The 19,843-nt window shown below is 33.2% G+C and overlaps 1 protein-coding gene and 1 pseudogene across 1 annotated transcript in view; both read right to left on the minus strand.

Moving 5' to 3' along the window:
- The window catches only part of LOC114022881, a 51,172-nt pseudogene extending 46,203 nt beyond the window's left edge, over positions 1 to 4,969 (minus strand).
- The window catches only part of EPHA6 (EPH receptor A6), a 1,252,883-nt gene that overhangs the window by 862,491 nt on the left and 370,549 nt on the right, over positions 1 to 19,843 (minus strand). The gene's annotated exons all lie outside the window — the stretch shown is intronic.

Raw genomic sequence — 19,843 nt, forward strand, 5'->3', positions numbered from 1 at the left:
CTCTATGTGTATATAATCTGTGCAGCCTGGCCGCAAAGTGAACTCATTTCCAAATGAACTCCCATATAATGATATGCGTGTCTGCCCTCTTTGAGACAATAAACATGTGCATACACCCTAACTTTGTTGTATTTCTTAGACTGAAATCTGAAGATTGACAGTAGGCAGCAGAAAAAAAGATAGGGAGAAACTGAAGATTAGAGAGGGAAGGTGATTGTTTAAAGAGATAATCCTATGGAAAAGTCAGGAGGGAATGAGAGTTAGGGCATAAGTTAGGAATTGGCCTTGGGCAGAAGGACCCCTTCATTACCATATTTCTTTTATCCCATGACTCCTCCCTTTGATTCTTGAAATTGGACAGTGCTGACTGGAGCATTATGATAAAAAACTTTTTTTTTTAAATTTTCTTTCTTTTTTAATTAATTAATTTATTTTTAGTTTTCAACAATCACTTCCAAAAACTTTTGAGTTTTAAATTTTCTACCCCTCCCTACCCACCTCCCTTCGGATGATGGTGTGAAATCTGATATAACCTCTATATGTACATTCCTATTAAACATAATCATATATTGTAAAGAAGAATTAGAACCTATAAGAGGAACCACAAGAAAGAAGAGAGAAAACAAAACAGAAGAGAAAAAAAAAGAACAAATAGTATGCTTCAATCTGCATTCAAATTCTATATTCTTTCTCTGGATGTGGATAGCATTTTCCATTATGAGACTTTTGCAGATATCTTAGGTCCTTGCATTGCTGAGAAGATCTGTCTATCAAAGTTAGTCATCGCACAACATGGCTGTTACTGTGTATAATGTTCTCCTGGTTCTGCTCACTTCACTCAGCATCAGTCCATACAAGTCTTTCCAGGTTTTTCTGAAGTCTGCTTTCTCATCATTTCTTATAGCATAACAGTATTCCCTTACATTCATATACCACAACTTGTTCAACCATTCTCCAGTTGATAGGCATCCCCTCAGTTTCCAATTCCTGGCCACCACAGGAAGAGATGCTATAAATATTTTTGTACATGTGGGTCCCTTTTCCACTTTTATGATCTCGTTGGGATATAACCCTGGGAGTGCTATTGCTGGGTCAAAATAAATAACTTTTAATATTAACAGTGAAAGTTGAGCTGTACTATTTTACACCTAATAAACTGAATTTTAGTAATCCTACCATTTTAAGAGGCTAAGAAAATAGCTGCTTAACATCATAGAAAAATGCTTTACCAAATGACAGAGTTACGTCATTTTGCCATTCTTCTTTGCAGATGTCAGACTTGAAAACTCTGCCTATGACGAATGAAACATCCTGCATGGATCCTGCAAAGGGCACAATTGGTTATTCCAATCCATTTTGATTAAACTCAAAATAATGACTTTTCATTTTGATATCTAAAAATATTTTATGGTGACTATGAGGAAAAACATATTATAATACTTTTTGTGATCTTTAATCTAGTAGAAATTCAATGATGGTATTGTCAAATTTCACAGCATACATAAGTTAATGAATTAAGGCTATAAACACAGAATAGTCAGTATTTCAATGATAATTATGGGATGTCTCAGTTTTTAGTGGTCAAATGTCCAGCACCATAAATGATAATAAAATAACCATGAATGATGAAATAAATAAAAATATCCACTGAGCACAGTCAGTGGAGAAAAAAAAATTGAGCAAATCAAAAGTCATAAAGACTACAAAAGTTGTAATGTAATTGGGGCATTTCACAGTTTGACAAGGGAAGTACTCTTACAGGGTGACAATAGTTGTCAAAAAGAAATATTAAAAGTCAAGTGTAAGACAGAAAACATGGTTGGGCTAAAGGGGATGAGAAGCAATCAGATGAAGGAAAACAATATAAATGAAAATAGTAATTAAAATCAGCAAGAACAAAAAGTAGACTTCATAGCAAGGCGAATCAACATTAAAATACAGATGCTGTCATGTGAGTTGAAGGAAGAAAAAAGAAATAAAATTATGATAGTCTAGCTGTGTAAGGGAAGGAAGGAAAATTAATCCCTATATGTTTCATTAACTACTGAAGTATTAGGATTCAGAAGCTGGTCATAAAATGCTTCAGTTAATAAAGAAAACTTTAACTATATAGATATGCTAGTTTTCATGTAATTTTTGTGAAAAAAAAAGTTTCCAAGGTGCTTAAATCTTCCATGTGCATCTATTGTGAGTTTGGAATGAATAAGCCCAAGAGGAGTAATAGAGAGGTTTGGTAGGGAGAATACAGAAACAGGACCTTATTTTTCTGGTCCAAGTTGCTAGTAATATCTTTCTAGCAAGTATAATGTGATATTTGGATGGGTTTAAATGAATCCTCCCACAGGAGAGGGAAGCAGTTTATCATGTACAGGACTCTCCATTTGGTATATTTTCCCAGGCTGGGAAGAAATGAAACTTCATGCAGTCTGAACTAGACTGAACAGAATAACATTATGCTGGCCAAGGAAATTGGAATGTTTCTGTTACTGAGACCCAGAAGTGATTATAGCAGTGAGAAACAGCAGCAAAAAAAGAATTTTCTACATGACGAATGGCTCAAAGAACCATTCCCCCAACCCCTTGTTTGTTCCTCTGTGTATTGAGAAGATCCAAGGGGGAGTAATTGAATATTTTGATCTGGAGAAATTTTGAGAAAGATAGTGAATTTACTCCACTATCCTCTTCTGCAAGTCATCATCATTGTTTACTTCTAAATATTTCTCTTTTTTTTTAAACTTTACTGCTAGCTATATGTACTTTGACAATGTTTTTTTTTCTAGATAAATAGTAGATAATTTTAATTAAATTCTGAGTCTCACTTTGCTATGGAGCGTGATAAGGGAGAAGCTATTAGCTATTTGACTTCATTGAATTTAAGTGCCTGAGGATCCTTATCCTCAGAAGTCAGCTCAAGGCACTTATAAAATTTAAAATTATTAATAACCTGTGTAATGTTATGAACTTTTCAAAAGGCAGTGTTTAAACTGGATCCATTCTTTTGCTTTTGTCTAGAGAACCCATTAATAGGCTAGGTGTGACTGATATGAACATGAGTGTTTAGGGTGGCATGAAAGGGAGGAGAGTACAGTGGCTGAAGGTTAAGGTAAGGATGTCCTCACAGGCAGAGACAAGTATTGCCTGGGTGAATCAGTTTTGCCCTTTTCTATTGGGAAGGGACAAACCTAGTTTAGTCAAGCTCTACCATCCTCAGGGATATCCACTGACTAAACAGGGTCAGAAAATTTCTGACCTTCATCAATGCAATGATCCTTTGAAAGGATAGAGTGATATGTCTATTAACCAGAAAAATCCTAAAGAATATTCACTGATTAGATTATAGGTAGTTTTTGTTTATCTTCTCTGTGTATTATTTCCTTTCCCATAGTCTATGTTTCAGACAAACTGAACTACTCACTGTCCCCCACTCTTGTCCTGCCATATATTTTTCCTTTGTTTCATGATATCCTGAACAGAATGGACTCATATTATAAGCCAATTGAAATTCTCTTCTTCAAGATCTAGGTCAGGTTGTACTTTCTCTCTGAAACCTTCCCTGATCCCCCATTTGAAATTGTCTTCTCCAATCTTAATTCCTCACAGCAATTTGAATCTCTCCTTTTTAAAAATGGCATTCTACCTATATCATGTATTGTTACTTCCTGTCTTATTTTCTTCACTGAGAGTCTCTCTGTTATTTCATTTTTATATGCCTTGCACATCGTAGTTAATAAATGTTTGTTGAATTGAAATTCTTTCATTAAAAATGTTTGAGGCCAGAAGTAGTAGACAGATGAATAAGCCTCTTAAATGTAAATATCAAGTTTTAACATGGGAGGGAGGAAATGATCCTTAACATAACTTAGAAAAAGGGTATGTTTAAGAAATCCATATATAATTACTATAGGGAAAAGGTTGGGCTATTATGAATCTACAGAGGTTTCACAATTTTTGAAACTTGTCTTCATACAAAGCACATAAGTGGCAGAAGAAAGATTTTGGATTATTAGTGACTCTGGTGAGCACATTTTTATAATGATCATGCATCAAGAATGGAAAGCATCATTCAAGACACCCAAGGCTACACCCAAAAAGAAGAAAATAGATCTAGTAGGCAAGAAGAAACATTTTTCATGGTTTTAATGTTTAAGTAGGTTCATTTTCAAATTAAACTTTACAAACACTGAGAAGCTGCAGAAAATACAAGCTTGGGACAGCGATATTATGATTTTGAATTGATAACAATTGTATCATAATTCATATTTTGCTAGCTGATGAAATCTTAGAAAATAGGTCAAAGACCTATTAAGATAAATATGCACATTATTTGTTTCTACAAAAACAAACATTTCAAATACCAACAAATATGCAACAATGAAAAATATTCCAGAACTTTTTTTTAAACTTTATTTAGTGCCTACCAACATTTTTTAGTTCTTTTTTTTTAATGTGAGGCAACTGGGGTTAAGAGACTTGCCCAGGGTCACACAGCTAGTGAGTGTTATGTGTTTGAGGCCGCACTTGAATCCAGATTCTCCTGACTCTAGGGCCAGTGCTCTATCCACAGTGCCACCTAGCTGCCCCCAGAACTTTTTGATTAACCTAAAAACTTAAATGGAACAAGTTGTTGTAGTTGACACTATGGTTTTCCATTCAAGTTTACTTTACCAACAACAAAATCTGTTAATTTACACATCATTTTTGAGATTTTTCCACTTTGTTGAAGGGAAAAAAAGGAATACCTCAGGTTAAGTTATATTTCCTTTCACCATTTTCTACTTATTTACAGTGTAAATCTGAACTTTATGAAAGGTCCAATGGCTTTTGTCCTCACCAGCATTCTCAGACTGTGCAGATGAATCTGCTCCAGCAGCTGGGAGCAGGTGACAGAAAAACAGGTTTCAAATGAGCCGTAGTATTCATTAGAATAGTGGTTTAGATAATTGAGAGTCATGGTACTGACTACATCCATGTTTGAAATGGAGTACTGAAATAACTATCTCTAAGAGACTGAACCCAATAGGAAATTGGGGAAAACACTCTGAAAATAGAAAATAAGAGAACATTTTCTTGTAGGTCTGTTATAAACTTCTTACTTTTTGGGGCTGCAGCCAGAGATTACTCTGTTACAAAAATACTTTCCAGCCTAAGATTTGTTTAGTCTTGCTTGACTAAAGAAACACAATTAATGGCACATTATATGTTCCATGATTTTCATGAAAGATTATATTCGATGCAAATTATGTATCTTCTATTTCCATTAGTTAAATGAAGAATACTTGGATTTTTTAACTCAAAATTGTATGAATGAAAATAAATTTTTGGCAACCTTTTCTATTTTGTCTTTTACTAAAATTAAAAAGGTGGGGAAATGGAATAAAGATGATATATTTTATCCATGGTACTTACAGATAAGCTAGACAGCTGTAGTTTTTGAACTCCACATGATTGTGAAAAACTCCATTATACTCTATTAGTGTGAAGGTCTCTTTTAGAGTCAGCATTTTTGCTTTTAGTAAATATTATATATCTATTTTAATCACTACCATGTCCCAAAATTGTTTTGTCCCCTCAGAGAGCCAATATGATCTTTAAAAATAAAAGAGAAAAATAAAAAGGTGGTTTGGCAACTGTAACTGTATCAATAACCCAATAGCATATTCAATATACCACACCATAGTCTTTCCCATCTCCTAATAAGACTTCATACCTCTTATTGAGGGACAAATATTTTCCATATAATTATGCGATATTTGATTTAATGTTTTTGTTCCTTCCATTTACATTTTTGTCATCATTTTACAGATTGTTTTCCTGGTTCTGCTTACTTGACTTTTTATACGTTCATGTAAGTTTCTCCTTGTTTCTTTGTTTTTTTTCCTATTCATCATTTTTATGGTGTAATTAGATTCCATTATATTTATGCAGCATAATTTGTTTAACTATTCTCCAACCAATGGGAAGTAATGTTATACAAAAAGTACATATTTGGGCATTTATGAAACTTTTTTTCTATCTTTGATCTCATCTTAGTATAGACTTGGGGATATTTACATAGACTTTTTTTGGTCATTTTCTTAGTATAATTACAGTTATCTTTCAAGAAATGACTAATTGAAAACTATAACAACCATGTATTAAGATTCTTATATTTTTACAACTCCTCCAATATTGACTCTTCCCAACTTTGTTCATATTTGACAACTAACTGGTTGTGAAGCAAAACCTCAGTTGCTTTGTTTGCATTCGTCCTTCTCTAGTTATTTAGGAATTACTCTGCCTTTCTCCATAGTTTTTCTAATATCACTGAGTGGCACAGCCATCATAGCTACCAGTCTTCTACTATTGGTGGCACATTAGATTGAGCATTGAATCTGTAGTCCAGAGAATCTGAATTCAAATCCATTTTCAGATAATTACTAGCTCTGTCACCCTGATTAAGTCACTTAACTGCTGTCTGTTTCAGTTTTTGAACTGAAAAATGGGAATAGTATTAGCAACTACCTCCATGAGTCTTGCAAGTGTCAAATGAAATAGTATTTGTAAAGTGTCTGACACATAGTAGATACTTAATAAATTCTTGGGGTTTTGGGGGGAGGGGGTTCTCAATACAGATTCAGCTAAAGTTTATCAGATTTTGTAGAATATTTAAATTAAGATGTGAATAATTCTATTTTAATAGGGCTATACACTGGTGATTTTTTCCTCTAATGAGAATAAAATATATTTTAAAAAATAGGCAAATACGATATTTTTTGATAAACAGTGAAATGACTAATTATACTAAGAGTCAGGAGACATATGTTCTGTGCCATTAATTCTGGTTCTCAACAGCTGTATGACTTGAATAAGTGATTTTGTTTCTTTGGAAATCAGTTTTCTCATATATAAAATAAAATGGTTGGATTTCTCTATAGGGTTTCTAAAATGCCTTTTAGGGCCAGCATTCAACATATTTTGAAATTCAATGTTCAGTCAGCTGGAAGTCTTCTTCCATTCAAAGGAAGTAAAATGATGGGGGAATGAGAAATGCTCTTTGAACACATTAACACCATACAGATTCTTCTTATTGTTTTGTTCCTTTTACTTAATTATCAATTATTTGAGGGAACATTAAGAAAAACTCATGTGAATAATGTTTTTAAAAGAAAGGAAAAGAAAAAAAAATCTCCCTGACTTTGGATGGTACACAGAGAGAACAGGGGAAAGAAAAACTAGAGATGGTATGCAAATTCAAAAGTGGAAAACACAAAGATTTCTAATGGTGATGAGAAACAAATACCAATTTAAGGGATGCTATGGCAAACAAAAGTGCTAAGAGAGAAAGCACCAATAATAAACAGTTGTGCCACAGAGTGGACTGCATGAAGAAAGAAATATTTAGCTATTTTGGTCATATATGTACATAAGTGCCTCACAATCATTCCCCTATGGATACTGTTTGCATTAGTATATTAGTGAGAACATGTTCCCCAGGTTTATGAGGAGGGGATATATTATAGCTACTGTGTTTTCTTAAGCATACCATCTTAGTTACTGTTTTTGCTAAGAATTTATAGTATATACTGGATAGCACACAAGTTGGGGCAGATATACCTAGGGTTAGGTGCCTGGATTCACAGAGTACCCAAGAACAAGATACAGCAGGCATCCTCTGGTACTCAACCCTCATTTGTGAGTACAAAGTGGGAGAGTAACCAATTTACACAATTGGGGAAGTGCTACAGTCTTAATATTTTATTTTTTAGGTATGAGCAAAATTTCAGGTAATTATTAGAAGCCATTGACCACTTTAAAACTGCTACACACAGAAAGACACACACACACACACACACAGACAAACACATGCACACTTCATTCCTCTCTGCCCAAACCAAACAACAATAACACAAAGGAAAAAAGAGGAAAAATGGAAGCATAGTAAAATATGAGTGTTATTGATCCACAGAAACTAAGACACAGAAGAAGAGTAATACCAATAATGCCAGACGAAATTTAGAGAAAGAGGGACAGTGTCATATTTCATACCTGAGTCTTTTGGTGAAATTATACATACACACACATACACACACACACACACACACACTCACACACGCATATACATATACACACATACCTGCATATATATGTATATCTATATGTGTATCTATATCTATATATACACTTTTCCTATATACTATAATGGACAGAGATTTGGAAAATTGAGAGAAGGATGGAGGGTAGAGAAAGAGGTAAAGGGGAGAGACAAAGATGGAGACACAGAGACAGAGACTAGAGACACAGGTGGGGTCAGAGAGACAAAGACAGACAAAAGTACACATGAGACTACAATTGGATAGAATAAAATCAGTTTGATTCAACAAACATGTATTAGTACCTATTGTATGAATTTTTTTTCAACCTAAGTACCATGAATGAAAGTAATGTGTTAAATATCATGGAAGAAGTTCAATTAAATAACACAGCTAGTAAAGCAGGATACAGAGTGTATCCTCACAAAATAAACAAAAAATGAATTTTTAAATTTTGATCTATAGATCATGAAATAAACATGTCTATAATATTTTACAGGGTAGTATGTAAGGTCCTACTCCTCAAAAAAATAAAATCTTATAGAAAAACTGCATACTTTCAAGTGTATCACCAAACAACCTTTAAATTCTCTATAAAATGAAACAGTATTACATGATACAGTTAACTTAAATGAAGATACAGTTAAAAGATGGGAATTGTAACAAGTGCAAGTGAAGTTTGCAGAAAACTTTATGTATACTCTATGACATAAAGAAACTTAATACTCATCTCTCAAATTGCCAAAAGTATAGTTTATCATGTAGTATAATTAATATTTTCAAATAATTTTGGACACGTTTTTAGAATTTTTTATAAATTCTTTCATCAACTTCTATTGATACATCTTTTCTGAAAACTTCCTTACCTGCTCTGTGCTTATGTTTGTGAAATGGAAAAAGAAAATTTAAATATAAATATACATAGAAAGACATTAGTTTTAGTTACTTATTTTAAAGTTCATAATTCTCTAATAAAAGATTATACATAAGCAAAGAAAAGCATGGTTTCCATACAACAGGTATATATATTTGATAAAAGAATACAAACAAAAATACATATAAAACCCTGAAAAAATAACTTGCTAAAACCTTGAAATCATTTTAACTGATGATTAATTCTAATTATCAAAAAGCATTTACTAAGTGGAAATTTAAAAGATAAGAGTGAAAAATGCTTACATTTTATGGTTGGCAAAGCATGATGGAAAGTTGTGCATTCATTTACTAAAGATAAGTAGCCCAACAATAAAGAAACTCAAGCTAAAATTAATGAATATACATGTTGACTTTCAGCTTCAATTCACTGGAATAATTACTTCACATTAACATATCAACAAATTAGCAATCAACAGTCTAAAGTCTCAGGTCACTGACTACTTCCACAAAGATATTTTTACAGTTACACAGCCTTACTATGAAACTTCTAATTACATTGTTACATGCTTTACTAAAATAATCTGCCTGAAATGTTTTTGCAATATTAAATTTATATATTACATTAATGAGACTGTGATAGATATGCAATCTAAAAACAATAACTGGAAGAAACCTTAAAACCATCAACAAACATGAAATACCAATTGCATTCAGCAATGGTATAATGAATAGCATAACCATGTCCCTGCTGAACATGGTGAAGTAGTATTGTAGCATCTTTTCTTAATCCATATGTTCTTCTACTTATGAGTTGTACTAAAATCTCTGAAATCTAGCCTTGGAATTCTTTTCCAGAGAGCAAGACTCTCCATTCTCCACTGAATTCTATCTAGATATAATTAGGAAAGTAATATGTAAATTTTTAAGTGCTTCAAAAGTATAAATGATTATTATTCTTTTACCCAGATGAATCTAGCATGCACTCAGAATTCTACTCTCCCTTCTCCCTAACTTTGACATAATTTTTGTTCATTTTACATAGTCTATCAAAAAATATGTAATTATAATTTCAGATGTATATCTTAAATTTCTCTCTCTGCATCTTTGTTGTTTTGTATTTCTCCCAAGCATTGTAGTATGTAACCTTCATCTGTTAACACTTTTTAAAAAAAAATAGAATGTCAACTTATTTATAGTGGAAGAATAAACATTTCCAGTGTTCAGCATGGTAAATACTCCAGGTCATCTCTATCTTGGTATCAATAAGCCTAGAAAAAGAGAAATCCATTTGCTAAACTGGAATAAAAGCAACAAAATAGAAGGACATTTCATCCAGTCAAAGGAGCAATCTGAGAAACTCTTCCTGTTTCACTGAACACCACAAGTTCTTACCCTTTCGTATGAGCTGGATCTCTTTGGCAATCTGGTATAACCTATGATGCCCTTCTCAGAAATCGTGTTTCTTCTTCTGGTTGTATGTTTTGATCTTCTTTGTCACCAAAGAAAGATTCTATGGTCTGACATTTTTTGCATTGTTTGCTCATGTTGCCAGTCAATTACTTGAGTTTTAAACTCTTTGTTAAGGCAAGGGTCTGCTTCCAGTGTGGAGAATGTATTATCCCAAGCTTTGGGGGTTTTGTGCAGCTGTTTTCAGAGATACTTCTAGGCACCTATAAATTTTCAGTTCATCCAAGGTGGTAAGATCAAGGGTGAGGTATTTACTCCTTTCCTGGCCTGAGCTCTGGTCTATCAGTGACCACAAGAACTTTTTTCTGCCTTGGAACTGTGAGAAGGATTCCCTCTCTACAGCTTCTACAAGCTCTACCATGCCAGTGCTCCTCCTTGCCCCAGGATCACCACCCAGAACTGGAACCCAGATCCAAGCATGGGCAAAGCAAGAGAATCCTGCCTCAGCACCAGCAAAGAGATCCCTGCAATCCCTCTCTGACCAGCTACTCGATTCTTCCTCCATCTGTGGTCCAAGAGCTCTGGAAGCAGCTGCTGCCCTTCTCTGCACTGGGACTGGGCCTGGGACCACGCTTCTCTCTCACTGCGGTCTCACAGATTTTTCCTACTCCAGAATTATGTTTCTAAGTACATAAAATACAGAGGATAACAGAGAACCCCTGTTGTTAATGAACATAAAGATCCATATTGGGCTTCTTAGCCTGGGGTATATGACTTGATTTTTAAATATTTTGATAACTGCATTTCAATATAATTGTTTCTCCCAAATATTAGTTTATACATTTGAAAACATTATTCTGTGAAGAGGTCCACAGGCTTCACCAAATTGTCAAAAGATGTAACACACAAAAATAGGTTAGGAACCTCTGGTCTAGATAATAAAATTAGTCAAAACCTGGATAACCAATTTAAATGGGTGGTGTCTTCTACAGTAACCGAAAGTTTTTCAACATCCACATGACTGACATGTTTAAAATGATTCAGTGTTGTCCCCTGAAGCTATATCTTCTTTTGCACATGCTTACACTATAGACTTTCCTACTGCTATTTCACCTCAACCAATTCACACTTAATTTAAATAATTTTCTGAGGCATAAAACCTTTAGTCAGCAATTATTTGAAAACTTGTTCTAAGCTAGGCATCAAGCCAGGTGATCTAGCAATATATAATCCTGTCCATCAGGAGCTTATAATGAAGGGAGGAAGAAAAGACAAATACTTTCAAAACCTCTAAGACAAAACTAAGTTGCATAAACTGCATCTGACCAGCAATATGACCTAGATCATCACAATCAATAAAGCAGACAGATGAAACATTTATCTTTCATACGGAACCTGTGAATGGTAAACTCAGTAAGTCCAGAGCATGCTATCTGAACCTGACAATCTACTCACTCTTGTCTACTGTTATGATACATAATATGACACAAGTATAAAACATGAGTTAGAAAATATGCATACTATTAAAATGATTTTTTTTATTAATTCAAGTAAAATCACTTCAAAGAGGTAGAAACAGTAATAAGGGCAGTTCAATAGTGATGCAGTAATGTTTTATGTAAAGGATCTGTGCACTAATTTTCAACAGTAATACTAATTTCAAAGGAGAACAGCATCTTATCGAATTAATAATTCACCTTAAGTGGCCAACTCTAAATTTAATGTTTACGTTCACTGCACTTACAACCACTATTCTAGACAACATTTTTTCACACCTTTTTTAAAGGTGTGATGCCTTTTTTAGGCATCAAAGAACAAACATAAAAAACCCCACCAGTATCATTAAGCATTATCTAATTGCTGCCACTGTTTACCAAGATCTCAGTTTTCAAGCAAATAAACACTGGGGTGTACTGATTTTTGCCTAGACATTGTCTTTTAAACTGTGAGTTTAAGTGTCCATTAAGTAAAACCTATGACAGTATAGGAACTCTAAAAATTATAGTTAATGATTTTTTAAAATCTTAAGGCTTGAGGTTGAAGGCCAAGCACTGGCAGCTTTACAAACATGAGAAATATTTCCTTAGGCATAAAAACAAATTTTATGAATTCTACTGTATATTCAACTATCCATAAAATATTCCTGTTGGTCTGAAGGCATTAATTAATAATAGGCACTATATTTTTTATTTTTTAATTTTTTTTGACTAGGCAATGGAGTTAAGTGACTTGCCCAAGGTTACACAGGTAGTAAGAGTTATGTGTCTGAGGCCAGATTTGAACTCAGGTCCTCCTGAATCCAGGGCCAGTGCTCTATCCACTATGCTACCTAGCTGCCCCAGACACTATCTTTCTTAACATATTCTTCTGCTTCAGGAAGGTAATGACCATACACCGAATAGCTGAGAAGAAAGAAACTTCCTGCTTTTCCCACCATAGCTTACTAAAGTTTTCAGGCTACTTAAACTGTCATATTTTTTTTCTCCTCACTGTACTGTGAGATAGATAGTACAAGAACTGTCATCCTGATATTCCATCTGTGAAAAAGGAGACTGAGAGATTGAGACTTTTTGAGATATTGAACAACATGCTAGTCAATATATGAATCAGGAGATAAATCCAAATCTCATGACTTAAAGTACTGGGACCTCCAAGAAAGGGGAGCCCATCACTTTTCAAAGCAACCCATTCCATTCTTAGACAGTTGGGATTTTTAGGAATTTCCCTCTCAATATCAAACCTACAGGTTTTTTTTTTCAAACTGGTAATTTGTTCAGGTCTCCAGAGTTCTCTCCTCTTGAATTTGATTTTTGAACCCAATTACAAGACTTTATATTTATCCCTGTAGAATTTCTTCTTATCATATTCATTTGAATGTCAAGTCTATGAAGATCCTTTTGAATCTGGGCTTTGTTGTCAGGTGTGTTATATTTACCTCTCAGCTTTATGTTGTATGCAGATTTGATGAATATAAAATTTATGACTTTACCTAAGTCATTGACAACAAGGTATAGCACCGCTCACAGTCCTTGTAGTATATCATTGGAAACTTTCAGTCACATTAACATTGAATCATGAACAACTAATCTTTGAGTATGGCCAGCCAAATTATTCTGACTCTGCTTGATTTTATTATTGTTTAATCCTCATTCCTCCAACTTCTCTACAAGAATATGAAATACTTTACCAAAAGTTTTACTAAAATCTAGGTTAATACATTCACAGCAATATCCTCATCTTTTAGTTTAATAGCCTGGTTAAAAAAAAAAAAGTTAGTTCGGCATGATCTGTCCTTTTTATTTTACTTTATTTTTTCCTTTACTTTATTTTTGTTTAATTCTGAGTTTAATGATTACCAAGAGGATGTTTCTATATAAAATTTAAAGTGAAAGATGTGAAACAATGAAACTTTATTGAATTCAGCTTGTTTTTTTTCTAAGTATATAATACTTTCTATATAGACTTTTCTAAAGCCTATAACACTTTCAAAGCCTCCCCTGTTTGCTGTGTTTCATTCTTAATTTCATTCAGTTACCTTCTATGCATTTAAAAAATGCTTCAATGATGGTCCTTCCTTTCTTCCTTCCTTCTTTCCTTCCTTCCTTCCTTCCTGCAGGGTGATTTTTGAACTCCTTGAGAGCAGGGTCTATGTTTTTGCTTTTCTGGTAACTCTGTCACTTAGCATAATGCCTAGCAATAGTTAGTGGCTAATAAATGCTTAATGACTGCTGATTTTTTTCATAGAAAAGCTGATACTTTCATGGGTTTGTTTGTATTCCATCACTTTCCTACCATTATCATTTCAAATATTTTTAGTTTTCCGTAGGATTTTCCATGAACAGTATCATATCATCTGAAAAAAGCGACTTTATTTCCTCTTTTCCTGTTAATTCTTTCAATTTCATTTTTTCTTGTCATATTGTTATAGCAAGTATTTCTACTATGGTATTGAATGATTGGAGTGATAATAGACATTCTTGTTTTGCTCTTCTTCATCCTGTGGAAAGGTCTTTAGTTTATTCCCATTACACATAATTTTAGCTCTTGGTTTGAAATAGATACAATTTAACATATTAAGGAAAGGCCTATTTGTTTTTTTTTAAACAAAAAAGGATTGTACATGTTTTCAAAATCCACTGATTTCAAAATCCATGTGATTTTCATTATTTTTATCAACATAGTCTAATATGTATATACTTTTCCTAGAATTAAATCAACCTAGCATTCTTAGAATAAATCCTACATGCTCATAATAAAGAATCTTTTTGATTTGTTGATATTTACTAATATTTAATCAAAAATGTTTATGTTGATTTTGATTAAGGTTATTATTCAACAGTTTATTTTATTTTGTTTTTCCTGTGACTAGGCAATCAAATGGATGAAAAAAATGAAATGGAGGAAAAAAGTATATTCTTGCTGAATGCCCTTCTTAGATGGAGTCTGAGGTGATCCAGGCCCAGGGGAATAGGTAAGGGGAAAAGATAAAGGAGAAAGGGTTATTGAAGTCACTTGATAATATAATATTTCTATGTCTCCCTATAATTCAATTAAATTTTTCTTTGAGTATTTAGATTCTATGCTATTAGATATATATCAATTAAGTATTGGTAATTAATTATCAGTAACACCTTTAAGCATACTGTATCTTCTTTCTTTATCTCTTTTATTGTACTCATTTTATTTTTGCATTGTATGAGATGATGATAATTACTGTTTTTCTGAGTTCACCTGAATTCTAACAAATTTTGCTATAGTCCCTTACTTTAATTCTTTTTAAATCTTTGTGTTCAAGTGCATTTCTTTAGATTCTGTTTTTTAATCCATTCAGCTATTTTATTTTGTTTTATGGCTGAGTTCATTCAATTAATATTCAGTTATAACTATCTATTGTTAATTTTCCATCATTCTACCCTTTTGTAATTTCCCCATTTCTTTTCCCCTAGCTTCACACTTTGGCAAAACCTTGTTGAGATAGAAGTAGTGTGCGCTATAGTAGTGATCTTTATTTGATATAATCTACTTCCATTATCCTACCTCATCTTTTCTTCCCCTTCCTCTATCCTTGATCCTTACCTTTTATCATGGTCCTTACCTTTTTTTCCTTTTATATCCTCTTTTACTAATTTCAAAGATTGAGCCAATTTTTTTTATGATTAATCACTCCCTCCATCTACCCTCTCTCATAATTTGCATTATCTCAGCCTACTTCATGTTCTTTAAGTGCATATGTGTGAATATTCAAGTGTCTTTGTCTGGATTAGGTGAATATATTATTTATGTAGTCTACTACTCCCATGCCTTTTCCTATATTTGTATAGTCTTCTCATACACCCTCATTACGCAATATAGTAAGTCTCAACACCACCCTTTACTCTCTATTTTTTCCTTAGAAATTTTTTCCCCTCCTTTTGTCCTTCCTTCTTTTGTGTCTTTTGTACTTTGTCATTGCCCTCCAAGTTACAGCCCTACAAGTTTCTGGCTCAGGATTGGAAACACAAATAGTTTATGTTAGTTATTTTCCAAAACAATCTTAGCTTATGCCTCTTTTCTTAAAAAAATCCTTCCTTTCCCTGAGAGTTTTTACAACGATTTTGGAGTGTGCTGTATGAACCCTTAATGTAAAGTATTCTAAATTCACTGGCAGAGACAGAGCTAGAAATAATGACCTCATTATTTCTTCCTGGTTTGTATCATGTAGCCCCCTTAACCTAGACTCTGAAAAAACTTCACTGAGATTCCTGGAGCCAACATCACTTAATAAGCATTTCCCATATCAGAGGTATAGTGCTGCCTTCACTATAACTTATAGTACTAGAAAATCACCAGAAGGACTAAGAGGTTAAGTTACTTGCACAGGTTCACACAGTCCATGTTAGAAGCAAGACTTGGGTCCAGGTTTTCCTGACACCAAGGCTAGCTTTCTGTCTGTGGTATATCTTGAACTTAATGTGCAAATGACTGTATAGATTATATTATATTTTAAATATAAATATAATCATATTTTATGTATGTACTGTATACATAACATACAAAAATGTTATATATAAATACTATATATGAATAATATATAAAGAGACTTACATTCTATGACAACCTCTTTCCTTCCTTTCTATTTGTAAGTTGAATGAATGATCTGAAGCTAAGTTAGAGATAATTACAAAGATAAAAATAAAAGGCAATTTGTATAGAATATGCATACAAGTTTTTATACCATAAAGTAGTACTGACACAAATATATTTAAATTTGTATTATTCTATTTAATAATATTGTCAGAGCAATTTTGTAGCTACTCAGTAGACACTGGAAAAATAAACTTTGCCTTTTGTTTATCTCTTAAAGGAGTCCCTACTGACTGAATATCAAATCCAGCATTTGAAAATTATTTTATGGTAGTGTCACAAAGTATGAATAAAGAGCAGTCACATAGGAATAATATTTATCATAATTTCCATTTCTTGTCAAATTCCCAGAAACTTCATTTCCTGACCACAATAGCAAGTGAAAAAAGAGAAAAAAGAGCAATTGTATTGCTTATATTTGTAGTAAAATACAATAAGGATAATTTGGTTTGAGAGAATTGAACCATCTCTGAACCTGGAGAAAAAAAAACCTGATGAAACATCTAAGCTCCATATATTACAATGATGAATCAATTGATCTTATCTATCTATAAAGAAAATGAAATAAAACAATTTTTAGAAAAAAAATTCTATATTTCAGGAAAATTTGGTGATTTTCATGCTTACTTGTTTTAAAATAATTTTTGTGGATATTTTTATTTTAATTACCAATAGCACTTTTCATCTTCAATATTAAAGTTGGACCAATTTACATATATACATGTGTGTATATAATCAACTCTTGATAATTAACCTTTTCCAATTTTGAAGCTAAAGTTTGTAGAATATGACAATTAGAACATTTAAGTTTTTAAGACTATGTATTACCAAAAAAAAAATGCCTATTTCCCTGTATGTATCGAAATCATTGGAACACAAAAGAGGTAGCCAAATTTTAATAGCATATTAGTGATTTAAGAGAAACAAATGCAGAACCATCATAAGTCTAAACTTTTATTTGAAGTTGAACTATTATGGCTGAATGGAATCTTTAATAAATAATGACAGAAAGCATAAAATGTTCTTGTCTTATTTTTTCTAAAAATCAAAATGTAGAATTCTAGATATTAGTTGTCATGGCATTAACATTAATGAAAATGGAAGCTATTAATAATGTCCAATAATAGGATCAGAATGTTACACATTATTTAATATCAGAATAAGTTCTTTTTTTAATTAATAAATTTATTTTTAGTTTTCAACATTTACTTCCACAAGATTTTGAGTTCCAAATTTTCACCCCATCTCACCCTTCCACTCACCCCAAGATGGCATGCATTCTGAATACCTTTTCCCCTAGTTTGCCTTCCTTTCTATTTTTTCCCCATTCTCTTATCCCCTTCCCCTTCTGTTTTCCTGTAGGGCAGGATAGATTTCTGTAATCCATTTCCTGTATTTCTTATTTCCCAGTTGCATGTGAAAACATTTTTTTAAACATGTGTTTTTAAAACTTTGGGTTCCAAATTTTCTCCCTTCCTCCCTCCACACCCACCCTTATTGAAAAGACAAGCAACTAAACATAGGCTATACATGTGCAGTTATACAAAACACTTCCATAGTAGACATGCGGTGAAAAACTAACTCTATTTCCCTTAATCCTATCCTGCCCCCCTTTTTTCTATTCTTTCTTTTGACCCTTACCCTCCTCAGAAGTATTTGTTTCTGATTACCCCCTTTTCCAATCTGTCCTCCTCTCTATCATCCCCCTACTCTCTTGTCCCCTTCCCCTCCTATTTTCCTGTGGGATAAGACAGATTTCCATACCCAACTGAGTGTGTATATTATTCCCTCCTTAAGTCAAATCCTATGAGAATAAGATTCACTCATTCCCTCTCACCTTCCCCCCTTTTCCCCTCCACTGTAAGAGCCTTTTCTTTTCTGTTTTTTGTGAGACAATTTGCCCCATTCTACCTCTCCCTTTCTCCTTATCTTAGTATAATCCTCTCTCACCCCTTAATTTTATTCTCCAGATATGAACCCTTCATCTTCAACTTGCCCTGTGCCATCTATCTATCTAGCTATCTATCTACATACATATAATTTTTTCCCCTCCAACTACCCTAATACTGACAAAGGTCTCCTGAGTTACAAATATCATCTTTCCATGCAGGAATGTAAACAGTTCAACCTTAATAACTCTCTTATGATTTCTCTTTCCTGTTTATCTCTTCATGTTCCACTTGAGTCTTGTATTTCAAAGTCAAATTTTCTATTCAGCTCTGGTCTTTTCATCAAGAATGCTTGAAAGTCCTCTATTTCACTGAATGACCATTTTTCCCCTGAAGAATTATACTCAGTTTTGCTGGGTAGGTGATTCTTGGTTGTAATCCTATCTCCTTTGCCTTCCAGAATACTATATTCCATGCCCTGCGGCCCCTTAATGTAGAAGCTGCTAAATCTTGTGTTATCCTGATTATGTTTCCACAATACTTGAATTGTTTCTTTCTGACTGCTTGTAATATTTTTTCCTTGACCTGGGAACTCTGGAATTTGGCTACAATATTCCTAGGAGTTTTCCTTTGGAAATCTCTTTCTGAAGGAGATTGGTGGATTCTTTCAACTTCTATTTTGCCCTCTGGTTCCAAAATATTAGAGCAATTTTCCTTGATAATTTCTTGGATGGTGTCTAGGCCCTTTTTTTGATCATGGCTTTCAGATAGTCCAATAATTTTTAAATTCTTTCTCCTGGATCTATTTTCCAGGTCAGTTGTTTTTCCAATGAGATATGTCACATTGTTTTCTAATTTTTCATTCTTTTTGATTTGTTTTACAGTGTCTTGATTTCTCATAAAGTCACTAGCTTCCAATTGCTATATTCTAATTTTTAAGGAAGTATTTTCTTCATTTATCTTTTTGACTTCCTTTTCCATTTGTCCAATTTTGCTTTTTAGGGCACTCTTCTCTTAATTGGCTTTTTGGACCTCTTTTGCCATTTGGGTTATGGTATTTTTTAAGGTGTTCTTTTCTTCAGTATTTCTTTTGGGTCTCCTTTAGCAAGCTGTTAACTTGTTTTTCATGAATTTCTTTCATTACTCTCATTTCTCTTCAGCAAGCAAGTCACTGCTTTCCCTCTGTCATCTTGGCTCCGCCCCCCAGAATAAGTTCTGAAAGAATAGTTAAGGCCTACATTTAACAACTACTATTACTATCACTACCACCACCACCACCACCACCACCACCACCACCATCATTTTACTACGATGATCATAAAATAATTTTGATGAAATATTTCAAATAAATATTAACATATTTTAAATTGCCATATATGGGACTCTTAGAAACATTTATTAACTTCCCTTTAGAAGAATTCAAAAACTATTTCATTGATATTGTATTTTGAAATTACCATGAAAATTACTGAACAAATT

The sequence above is a fragment of the Vombatus ursinus genome, unplaced genomic scaffold (assembly GCF_900497805.2).
Source record: "Vombatus ursinus unplaced genomic scaffold, bare-nosed wombat genome assembly UNPS02014814.1, whole genome shotgun sequence".
Lineage (NCBI taxonomy): Eukaryota > Metazoa > Chordata > Mammalia > Diprotodontia > Vombatidae > Vombatus > Vombatus ursinus.